Genomic DNA, 12681 nt, shown 5'->3' with positions numbered 1-12681 from the left:
TTTTTGAAGTCCACTGCAGTGCCCCCTAGGGTGCCCGGTTGGTGTCCTGGCATGTCAGGGGGACCAGTGCACCACAAATGCTAGCCCCTCCCATGACCAAATGCCTTGGATTTGGCCGGGTTTGAGATGGCCAGCATCGGTTTCCATTATCAGCGAAAACCGATGCCGGCCATCTCAAACCCGGCCATCTCTGACATTTGGCCGGCCCCAACCGTATTATCGAAACGAAAAGTGAATGATACATACCTGTAGCAGGTGTTCTCCGACGACAGCAGGCTGATTGTTCTCACGACTGGGTGACGTCCGCGGCAGCCCCCACCATCCGGAACAAAACTTCGCGGGCGGTCCCGCACGCAGGGCACGCCCACCGCGCATGCGCGGCCGTCTTCCCGTCCGTGCGTGGCCGTTCCCACTCAGTTGAATAACAAGCCAAAAAGATGAAACGCAACTCCAAAGGGGAGGAGGGAGGGTAGGTGAGAACAATCAGCCTGCTGTCCTCGGAGAACACCTGCTACAGGTATGTATCATTCACTTTCTCCGAGGACAAGCAGGCTGCTTGTTCTCATGACTGAGGTATCCCTAGCTCTCAGGCTCACTCAAAACAAGAACCCAGATCAATTGAACCTCGCAACGGCGAGGGTATAACAGAAATTGACCTACGAAGAACAACTAACTGATAGTGCAGCCTGACCAGAATAAATTTGGGTCCTGGAGGGTGGAGTTGGATTTAAACCCCAAACAGATTCTGCAGCACCGACTGCCCGAACCGACTGTCGCGTCGGGTATCCTGCTGGAGGCAATAATGTGATGTGAATGTGTGGACAGATGACCACGTCGCAGCCTTGCAAATCTCTTCAATAGTGGCTGATTTCAAGTGAGCCACCAACGCTGCCATGGCTCTGACACTATGAGCCATGACATGACCCTCAAGAGTCAGCCCAGCCTGGGCATAAGTGAAGGAAATGCAATCTGCTAGCCAATTGGAGATGGTGCGTTTCCCGACAGCGACCCCTAGCCTGTTAGGGTCGAAAGAAACAAACAATTGGGCGGACTGTCTGTGGGGCTGTGTCCGCTCCAAATAGAAGGCCAATGCTCTCTTGCAGTCCAATGTGTGCAACTGACGTTCAGCAGGGTGGGTATGCGGTCTGGGAAAGAATGTTGGCAAGACAATTGACTGGTTAAGATGGAACTCCGACACCACCTTCGGCAGGAACTTTGGGTGGGTGCGGAGCACTACTCTGTTGTGATGAAATTTGGTATTCGGAGCATGAGCTACCAGGGCCTGAAGCTCACTGACCCTATGAGCTGAAGTAACTGCCACCAAGAAAATGACCTTCCAGGTCAAGTACTTCAGATGGCAGGTATTCAGTGGCTCAAAAGGAGGTTTCATCAGCTGGGTGAGGACGACGTTGAGATCCCATGACACTGCAGGAGGCTTGATAGGGGGCTTTGACAAAAGCAAGTCTCTCATGAATCGAACGACTAAAGGCTCTCCAGAGATGGCTTTACCTTCCACACGATAATGGTAAGCACTAATCGCACTAAGGTGATTCCTTACTGAGTTGGTCTTGAGGCCAGACTCTGATAAGTGCAGAAGGTATTCAAGCAGGTTCTGTGCAGGGCAAGAACGAGGTTCTAGGGCCTTGCTCTCACACCAAACGACAAACCTCCTCCACTTGAAAAAGTAACTCTTTAGTGGAATCCTTCCTAGAGGCAAGCAAGACACGGGAGACACCTTCAGACAGACCCAACGCAGTGAAGTCTACGCCCTCAACATCCAGGCCGTGAGAGCCAGAGACTGAAGGTTGGGGTGCAGCAACGCTCTGTCGTTCTGCGAAATGAGAGTCAGAAAACACTCCAATCTCCACGGTTCTTCGGAGGACAACTCCAGAAGAAGAGGGAACCAGATCTGACGGGGCCAAAAGGGCGCGATCAGAATCATGGTGCCGCGGTCTTGCTTGAGCTTCAGTAAGGTCTTCCCCACCAAAGGTATGGGAGGATAAGCATACAGGAGGCCGGTCCCCCAATGAAGGAGAAAGGCATCCGACGCTAGCCTGCCGTGTGTCTGAAGTCTGGAACAGAACAGAGGCAGCTTGTGGTTGGTCTGAGAGGCGAAAAGGTCCACCGAGGGGGTGCCCCACTCTCGGAAGATCTTGCGTACCACTCTGGAATGGAGCGACCACTCGTGCGGTTGCATGACTCTGCTCAGTCTGTCGGCCAGACTGTTGTTTACGCCTGCCAGGTATGTGGCTTGGAGGAGCATGCCGAACTGGCAAGCCCAACGCCACATCCCGACGGCTTCCTGACACAGGGGGCGAGATCCGGTGCCCCCCTGCTTGTTCACGTAATACATTGCAACCTGATTGTCTGTCCGAATTTGGATAATTTGACAGGACAGCCGATCTCTGAAAGCCTTCAGTGCGTTCCAGATCGCTCGGAGCTCCAGGAGGTTGATCTGAAGATCCTTTTCCTGGAGGGACCACAGTCCCTGGGTGTGGAGCCCATCGACATGAGCTCCCCACCCCAGGTGAGATGCATCCGTTGTCAGCACCTTCGTGGGCTGTGGAATTTGGATTGGACATCCCAGGGTCAAATTGGTCCGAATGGTCCACCAGTGCAGTGAAGTGCGGCAACTGGTGGAGAGACGGATGACATCTTCTAGATTCCCGGTGGCTTGAAACCACTGGGAAGCTAGAGTCCATTGAACAGATCTCATGTGAAGACGAGCCATGGGAGTCACATGAACTGTGGAGGCCATATGACCCAGAAGTCTCAACATCTGCCGAGCTGTGATCTGCTGAGACGCTCTGGTCCGTGAAGCCAGGGACAGGAGGTTGCTGGCCCTCGCTTCGGGAAGGAAGGCCTGAGCCGTCTGGGTATTCAGCAGAGCTCCTATGAATTCCAGAGACTGGGCTGGCTGGAGATGGGACTTTGGGTAATTTATCACAAACCCCAGCAGCTCCAGGAGTTGAATAGTGCACTGCATGTACCGGAGAGCTCCTGCCTCCGAGGTGTTCTTGACCAGCCAATCGTCGAGATATGGGAACACGTGCACTCCCAGCTTGCGTAGATACGCCGCTACCACCACGAGGCACTTTGTAAACACTCGTGGGGCCGAGGCGAGCCCAAAGGGCAGCACACAATACTGAAAGTGCCGTGCGCCCAGGCGGAATCTGAGATACTGTCTGTGAGCTGGCAGTATCGGGATGTGAGTGTATGCGTCCTTTAAATCCAGGGAACATAGCCAATCGTTTTTCTGAATCATTGGCAGAAGGGTGCCCAAGGAAAGCATCCTGAACTTTTCTTTAACCAGGAATTTGTTCAGGCCTCTCAGGTCTAGGATGGGACGCATCCCCCCTGTTTTCTTTTCCACAAGGAAGTACCTGGAATAGAATCCCTGCCCTTCCTGCCCGGGTGGTACGGGCTCGACCGCATTGACGCTGAGAAGGACGGAGAGTTCCTCTGCAAGTACCTGCTTGTGATGGGAGCTGAAGGATTGAGCTCCCGGAGGACAATTTGGTGGCAAGGAGGCCAAATTCAGGGCATATCCGCACCGCACTATTTGGAGAACCCACTGGTCGGAGGTTATGAGAGGCCACCTTTGGTGAAAAAATTTCAACCTCCCTCCGACCGGCAGATCGTCCGGTACGGACACTTTGATGGCGGCTATGTTCCTATGGATCCAGTCAAAAGCCCGTCCCCGGCTTTTGCTGTGGAGGCACAGGGGGCTGCTTAGGCGCACGCTGTTGACGAGAACGAGCGCGCTGGGGCTGTCCCTGTGCCTGACGAGGCCTTCGGGCCGGCTGGGTGTACCTACGCTTGGTAAAAGCATAGGGCGCAGCCTGCCAGGCCCGGGAAAAACGTCCACCTGCTGAGGTGGATGCTGAAGGCGCCCGGTGGGAGAGCTTGTCGAGGGCGGTTTCCCGCTGATGCAGTTGGTCCACCAGCTGCTCGACCTTCTCACCAAAAATGTTATCCCCCCGGCAAGGGACGTCGGCCAGTCTCTGCTGGGTGCGGTTGTCCAGGTCAGAGGCATGCAGCCATGAGAGCCTGCGCATCACTATACCTTGGGCCGCAGCACGAGATGCCATGTCACAGGTGTCATATATACCCCTGGACAGGAACTTTCTGCACGCCTTCAGCTGCCTGACCACCTCCTGAAAAGGCCTGGACTGCTCCGGCGGGAGCTTGTCAACCAGGTCCGCCAGTTGCTTCACATTATTCCGCATGTGTATGCTCGTGTAGAGCTGGTACGACTGGATGCGGGTCACGAGCATGGAAGATTGGTAGGCCTTCCTCCCAAACGAGTCCAGAGTGCGAGACTCCCGCCCCGGGGGCGCCGAGGCGGTATCCCTCGAACTCCGTGCCCTCTTGAGAGCAGAGTCCACGACCGCCGAGTCATGAGGCAATTGGGGCCGCATTAACTCTGGGTCCGAGTGGATTCTGTATTGGGACTCTGCTTTCTTGGGGATGGTGGGATTAGATAATGGTCTCATCCAGGCGCGGAAAAGAAAAGACTGAGTGGGAACGGCCACGCACGGGCGGGAAGATGGCCGTGCATGCGCGGTGGGCGTGCCCTGTGTGCGGGACCGCCCGCAAAGTTTTGTTCCGGTTGGTGGGGGCTGCCGCGGACGTCACCCAGTCGTGAGAACAAGCAGCCTGCTTGTCCTCGGAGAAGATGGCCGACCATCTTTTTTGATAATACAGTTTGGGACCGCTCTTTGCAGCACCGGCCATGTAGATGGCCGCCCAAATAGATGGCTGGCGCCGTTCGATTATGCCCCCACGTGACTTAGAATTTAGGCACACCACTTTATAGAATACTCTTAGCGAGTTGTGCTCACAAATCTCAATTAATGCCAATTAGTGCTGCTATTGGCTTGTTAACATCCAATTAACAGTGCTGAGTAGCTAGTACCAATTATGTTATGCACATTGTTGTAGACTACGCTTCGGTTTTCTGTGCGGATTTGCAGGCACCATATATAGAATCTGGGGGTATGTGCTTTGCGTGGCTCAGTTGCACTCAATTATGCCTGCCACTGACCTGGCCTAAATGGTCATACCTACATTTAGATGCACCAATTTGAGTTTATGTTAGTCCTATATAATAATTCTCACCTCCAACAGGATGTGCTTGGGACCGTGCCTGCCGGAAGTGGTCTGCTAGGTAGGCATGCTCTGACCTCAGTGACATCAGTGACAGACAATTTGGCAAAGCAAAACAATCTGAGTGCTGGCCATTAGGACACAGGATTGATAGGAGTGTTCAGGGGGAGGGGGGGGGGAGTTCTGAATGAATGAAAGAAATGAAAATTTACGAGAGGAACACAATCTGAATGCCGGGCATTTGTACACAGGGTAGATAGGACACTTTTTTTTAAAAATGAAGTACGTGAAAGTATTACATCTTGGGGGAGGGGTGAGGAGGAAAGCGGTGGGGTATCCGGATACTGGGCGTTAGGGCCACGGGGGTACATAGACTTTTGAAAGCCTTAAGGAACTCAAAGTGTGGGAAGGAGGAGGAAAAGGAGGGGAGGGAACGGGGTGAGGGGCATTAGGAACAGGGGAGGGGGCCCTGTCACACACTCTCATTCTCATACACACACATACACTGTCACACAGACAGTCTTACTCTGTCACACACCCGCACATTCGCTCTGGCTCTCTCTCTCTCAAACATACACACTCCCAGGAAAACCTTGCTAGCGCCCGTTTCATTCGTTCCAGAAACTGGCCTTTTTTACTAGTATTCTATAATGGCATCTTAGGGATCCTTTTACCAAGCTGCAGGAAAAAGGGCCCTGCGCTAGTGACAGGGGCCGTTTTTCCCACGCACCCGGGCCATTTTTAGCACAGTGGGTAAAAAAGCCCCCAGACACACATGGCCATGCGGCAGGGAGCCCTTACAACAGGGTGGTGGTAACCGGGCAGCACGCAGTGATATATAAAAATCTAAAAATTCCTATATACTGTTGTATCAGTACAAACCAACTTTTTAATTCCATGCTTGCAATCTTCAAGGTTGTTCTCAAGTATAGACATGGCCTATGTTGATGGAGTGAAATAATGAAATGTATCATCAGTTTGGAATCCAGAATGGCTGGTTAATATTCATCCCATAAAAGAATGTTCTGTCACCTTTCTTTTCAGCTGAGAACATATTGATCCCTTTGGAAAGCATTAGAGCTTCCAGAGTTAACAGCATGAAGGCAAAGGCTTTAGGCAATCTAGTTCTAAGTTAATCACCATTCTTTTCCTCAAAGTTGATGTTTTCAACATTATACTTCAGTGGAAGGGATATATTTAAGATACACTATATGTTTATATATAATCATAGTTGTCCTACTACTTCTGTGAGCTCATCTTTTTCCTTATATGCCCTAATGGCTCTTGTGGTCAAAAAAGCAGACTAAAATCCTGCCTTCCATTCTTTTTCTTTAAGCTGAAGCATTGAATGGCAGAACTTTCTTGTTGACTGTGGAGCCCTCTCCCAGAGAGAAATCGCAGTCATGGAGTAGACACATTAAGGGGCCCTTTTACTAAGGTGCGCCAAAAAACGGGCTGCGGTAGTGTAGGCGTGTGTTTTGGGTGCACACAGATCCATTTTTTTTAGTGCACCTGTAAAAGAGGCTTTTTTAAATTTTTGCTGAAAATGGACGTGCGGCGAAATAAAAATTGGCGCGCGTCCATTTTGGGTCTGAGACCTTAGCACTGGCCATTGACTTAGTGGTAAGGTCTCACGCGGTAACCATCTGGTAATCATTTACACACGTAGAATGACGATTACAGCCCGGTTTCCACCGTGCGCAGGAAAATAAATATTATTTTCCGGCAGCCATAGCGGACACACGTAAAAAATGAAATTACCGCCCGGGCCTCATGGTAGCCGGGCGGTAACTCGAAATTGACACTTGTTGGGCGTGCATAGGTGCTTAGTAAAGGGGGCCCCTAAATTAGTATTGTTAGTAGTATTGCTGTAGTATTGCTGTAGTTTTACAATGTCCACTTCCACAGATTTTTTTGAAGAGGTTAACGTAATGATACTCATACAGCACCTTGAGGATCTATGAGACCTGCCACCACCCAGACCTATCAAAAAAGGTGCAGTCTTGGGCACGAGTTCCAATAATATTATGCTGGCAGTAGGTCAGATATAAAATCTATCCTGGCAAAGGAAATACAAAAATGATGCTGATGGAGAGAAACCGATCCGTGAAATGTTAATGATTAAGGGGCTTTTTTACTAAAGGGTTGCTGCGTGGCAACCGGCTTACCGTGTGCCAATCCGGAACTACCGCAGGAACCCAGCGGTAGCTCTCACCCCCAGCACACGCCATTTCCGGCATTACAGTAATTTTTTGACTTTTGTAGTGCCAGAAATTAACTGGCCTGGGTAGTGTGGGAGCCCTTGCCGCCATCTCAGTAGGTGGAAGTAAGGGCTCCTCACTGAAATGGCCATGTGGTAAGTGGTCCACTCACTGCACGGCCATTTCTTTTCCCCCAAAACGGCCAGCCTTCTACCTGCTGCAGTAAACGGGGGCCTCAGCGTGCATCAAAAACACATGCTGATGCTAGCTCAGGCCCCTTTTTACCGCAGCTTAGTAAAAGGACCCCTGAATGTTATACAGTGACTTTGACACAATAATTAATGAAACAAACATGTTTGAAGGATTATTCCGTCAGTGAGAGTTGGCTTTGTTTGTTATATGTATGAGTGCTACAGCTGTATGACACAAATGGCTCTGGAAGCATTATAGTCACATATTCAAGAATCTTTGTTTTAATCAGCTTGTTAGAGACCTCGGAACACAGAGTTTAAGGTTTAACTGACAAGTTCCAATGCTGCTGCTTCTTCTGAATCTTTATTGTCTTCTTAGGGGTCTGGGTTGGTAACATGTACATCTGGATGCATTTCATTTTCGTTTTAAGCGCATTATGGCTTTGACTTACTTTAATGTTAATCCTTGTTCTGATGTGTGAACTCACGGGCTGTGCATTCACTTAGCCATTATTCAACTGTCTAGTTTACATTCGTAAAATGCCAGACTTTTCTTGCACTGGATCTCAGTGCTCCTTTACGAGCGGAGCTCTTCTGAAATACCTGCAGCCACCTCCGGAGTGGATATTGTTGTGACTACTCTGCACCCCAGATAAGGGTAAGAAAAGTTGCATGGTTTGTCCAGTGTTGAACAAAGTCATTGACCGTGGGATAAACACAAAGGAATCCTGTTTAGAAAGAATGGATCTACGGAAACTTAGCGGAGATTGGGTGGCGACGCCAGTAATTGGAGAGTAAAACCAATGCTGGGCGGACTTCTACGGTCTGCACCCTGATCGTAGCTAAATAGATAAGGATGGGCTGGAGTGTAAATTTTAAGGGGCTTCAATGTTAGCTTCAGAACTTTTAATACAGGAACAGTGCTGGGCAGACTCTTATGGTCTGTGCCCTGAGAAAAGCAGGGACAAATCAAACTTGGGTATACATGTAAAGTATCACATACCATGTAAAATGAGTTTATCTTGTTGGGCAGACTGGGTGGACCATTCAGGTCTTTATCTGCCGTCATTTACTATGTTACCGAGATGAGTTTGGAGCACATTATGCTTCTACCATTAACACATGTCAATGTCTCCTATAGGAACAGTTTGACAGAGGTCTGAAATGCTCATCACACTCACAGTCCAATAAAAATGTGGTATCTCACTGTTGTGGTCTGGGCTCAGTTTAAAACAGCATTCCTGTGGTAGTTGTGCGAGGCTGGTATTTCTATGGTAATGCCTTGGATGGTATATTGCATCAATCAGGCCGAAACACAAACCCAACAGCCAGGGTGACTTTTTAAATGCCGACTGTGGCAATTAAAAGCTCATGGGGTCAATATTAAACCAGCATATTCTGAATAGTGCATGCTAAGTGGTTAACACAGAATTAACATGGGAACACTTACTAAACTGTGTCAAAAACTGGCCTTAGTGTGTCCTTGCATGGGTTTTTCCTGCACAATAAGGTCGTTTTTGCCACAGCTGTAAAATGGCCGATTTTCTAGTTTTTGAACTAATGGTCATGTGCTAGTCTTCCATTAGTGCATGGCCATTACAAAAATATAACTATGTAAGCCATACTGCCACCCATTTTGTATGCAGTAAGGGCTCACATGGCAAATCTGCACTAATCATGGCACGGTAATATGGATGTGCTAACTGGTTAGTGCAGGAACAACCATTCTCTGGCCTTCTGACATGCCCTCTCCCAAAAAATTACAAAATAATGTTAGTGCCCAGATTAGCGCACACTAATTCGGCAGTTGCTGAAGGACACATGAGCATGGTGGTGAAGGCGGTTAGCTTAGCAGAGTTTAAAAATGGGTTAGACGGTTTCCTAAAGGACAAGTCCATAAACCGCTACTAAATGGACTTGGAAAAAATCCACAATTCCAGGAATAACATGTATAGAATGTTTGTACGTTTGGGAAGCTTGCCAGATGCCCTTGGCCTGGATTGGCCGCTGTCGTGGACAGGATGCTGGGCTCGATGGACCCCTGGTCTTTTCCCAGTGTGGCATTACTTATGTACTTATGTCCTGCAGTATGTCATTTTAAGCTGTGTTAGGTGTGCATTAGGGCCTAACACAACTTAATTAAAGGGTGCTTTAATGCTTTCTAAATAGGAGGCGGTAAGGGCTCCCGCATTATCTTTTTGTAGGTACCAAGTACTAATGACAACAAAAGGATAATATCTTTAAAAAGTTCCCTGTTGAATTTGGGTTTAGCACATGGGAAAGTTGTAAGTTATGATGCACTAAGCCCAGTTTCTAACGCTCTTTAGTAAAAGGGCTCCTATGTCAGAGAGCAGTTGTAGTTAAGGATTTTGCAAACCAATTCTGTGAAAACACACAAAATTCACAGGTTCAGATTGGTGTGGTTTCCAAAACTGTTTTTTTTAAGAGGCAGATCTACTCGTGACAAAGTCTGAAGCAGATCCACTTGGTTTCCACGGTCAAAGTTTTGCTGAGATCTTCGTCAAATGTTCAAGATTTTAAAGTTTTGTTGTTTTTTTAACCTAAGTTCCCAGGGTGGAGAGGGGGGGGAGAAGGGGTAATTAAATCTGAGAATTGTCTCAAACAACAGCACCTACTAGAAAAACCAAGCAGCAATTTTCAAAGCCCAATAGGAACAGATAAGAGTCTCCGGTAAAGAGGAAATAAAAGTTGCTCACCCCCACTCCCCAGACAAAGGTATGTGGAGGGGTCTTGGAGAGATAAGGTTCAGGACCACCGGTGATTTTTATTTATTTATTTTTGAAGAGGGGGGTACATTCGTTTCAGCCGGGGGGGGGGGGGCAGGCTTAGGGAAGGGTTTGGGATAAGAAGCAGTGACCTGACTTTCCTCTCAGTGCCAGAACCAGTCAGCGCTCAGGCACTGACAGAAAAGGTAGCACCAGACAGTATCAGCAGCTCAAGAGCTGTTCATAGTTTCTAGTCATTAGAGCAGGGGTTTTCCTTGTGCCGTTTCTCTGTGCATTCTAATTTCAAACCAGTAGATGTGATCTTTAAATCAGGGGCTCCATAAACACATTGGATCCTCAGGAACTTAGCCAAAATTGGGTGGCGGAGCCGGTGGGGGGAAGAGGGGTTGGTGGTTGGGAGGCGAGGATAGTGGTGGGCAGACTTATACGGTCTGTGCCAGAGCCAGTGGTGGGAGGCGGGGCTGGTGGTTGGGAGGCAGGGATAGTGCTGGGCAGACTTATACGGTCTGCGCCCTGAAAAAGACAGATACAAACCAAGGTAAGTTATACACAAAAAGTAGCACATATGAGTTATCTTGTTGGGCAGACTGAATGGACCATGCAGGTCTTTTTCTGCCGTCATTTACTATGCTACTAAGTTATGTATATTCCACTGTGGAGCCAGGCACGTCACTTAGCCCTGCTGGATCATTGCTTTCACTGAATTTCTGGTTACACCTGTATAATTTGAAAAGCAAAGCAACAGATTAGTAGTCTCACTTTTCCTCCTCACACCTGCTTAACATCACACAAGGGTAAAATTTGACTTCATCATAATCCTGTAATGATCAGCATGCCAGAAATCTTCCTAAATCCTGCAAAGATTAAGATGCAGCAGTGAATGACTGGAATCCATTTTATTTTTTAAATATTTTGACTCAATATTTCTTTCTGTTTTCCCTCGTTCTTCTAGTTCAGTTGAAGCCAGGGCTGGAAATCAATGCTGCAAGCATTCATTCAAAAATACCTGCCGTGTCTTAACCCTATTCACTAACCCTAGTCTTCCAGACTATCTTGGAGATGGTCTTCAGTCCATAGACCAGTGCTCTTTTCAGTATGGTTCCTGATTCTACTGACTAGGCATTGCTTTTGAACAACGGCAGAGTGTATATTATGCTTTTAAAATTCTTAAGGCTGACTTTGTTTCCTTTGTTGAAGGCAAATGGATTAAGAATTGTCACAAAAGTATTTAGAAAATTGACGGATGGAAATATGTTTCTATAATATCAGAGTTGCCAGCCAGTAAAACTGAAGAATAGTTTATTTACCCTTTTCCCAATTTCTAAGATTCTGAAGGATTTGTGTGAAGGATGAAGATTTTAAGAAGCAAGCAAAGAGGTTTGTAAGAGATCTTGATGAGAGAGGGTATCCTGATAGGGTGGTTAGGTCTGTTTACAAAAGAGCTAAATACAACAATAAAGAGTTATTACTGAAAGATAAGCAACAAATAAATGAGGATATGGAGAAAGTTAATACTTTTGTGGTGCAATTTTCAAATGGTGGCGACAAGTTATCTAGGATTATCAGAAACAATTGGGTGATTATGCAGTCTCAAGATTTATTTCATGATCAGAGGGTTTGAGTATCTTTTTCAAGAACACACAATTACAAATAGCAGCCCATCCTACCATATATGCAGTGGCACTTTTACCCACCATCATTTCCCACTTGATGTGAGCAGCACTTTTACCTATCAACATTTGGACACATTACCCTTTGCTAGTTTCTTATGTTGCCCTGGGATTTGTAGGAATGCTTGAAAGATGAATAATGTTTACATCAGTTGCATTCAAGCCCTTTGCAAAAAAAATGTGAGTTTCAGAAACCAGCTGCCCGTAAACATGCATGTTTACAAAATCCATCACGTATGCATATAACTGGAGTCACTTGAGTTGCATAAACCTATCAGTGATGCCACTCTTTATAAAATGGACTTTTTTTTTTGCTGCATATGGTGATAGATATATGTGTTTCCTTGGTAGTGTTTTATGTGTTTTATAAAAAGCTTCACATTCCCTGAGTCTTTTATAAAACACTTGCTTCATTTTAAACAGTCGGCCTTGGAGATCTGTTTCTGCATCTAGATGACCTACAGAAAGTTATTCTCCCTGTGTTTCAGCTTGACCGTGTCCAGCATTAATAGACATTCTATACAGAGAGGAAGATATAAATGTAAGAAACTGCTATCTATATAAGCCAGCAACAAAGGGGAAGTATATTGCCAATATTTTATTATTTGATTCCAAAACAAATAGGAAAACTGGTCCATTTTTTCCCTTTGCTCTGCCTTTGTGCTTCCCTCTATATTGGGATATTTGGGGAATTCTTTACCTCTTTAATTCAGAGAAATTAATGGGCTGTGCAAGAAGAGATGAAATCACCAACCACGGCAGA

This window comes from Microcaecilia unicolor, chromosome 12 (assembly GCF_901765095.1).
Source record: "Microcaecilia unicolor chromosome 12, aMicUni1.1, whole genome shotgun sequence".
Classification (NCBI taxonomy): Eukaryota; Metazoa; Chordata; class Amphibia; order Gymnophiona; family Siphonopidae; genus Microcaecilia; species Microcaecilia unicolor.
Note: the sequence above shows the minus strand (reverse complement) of the source record.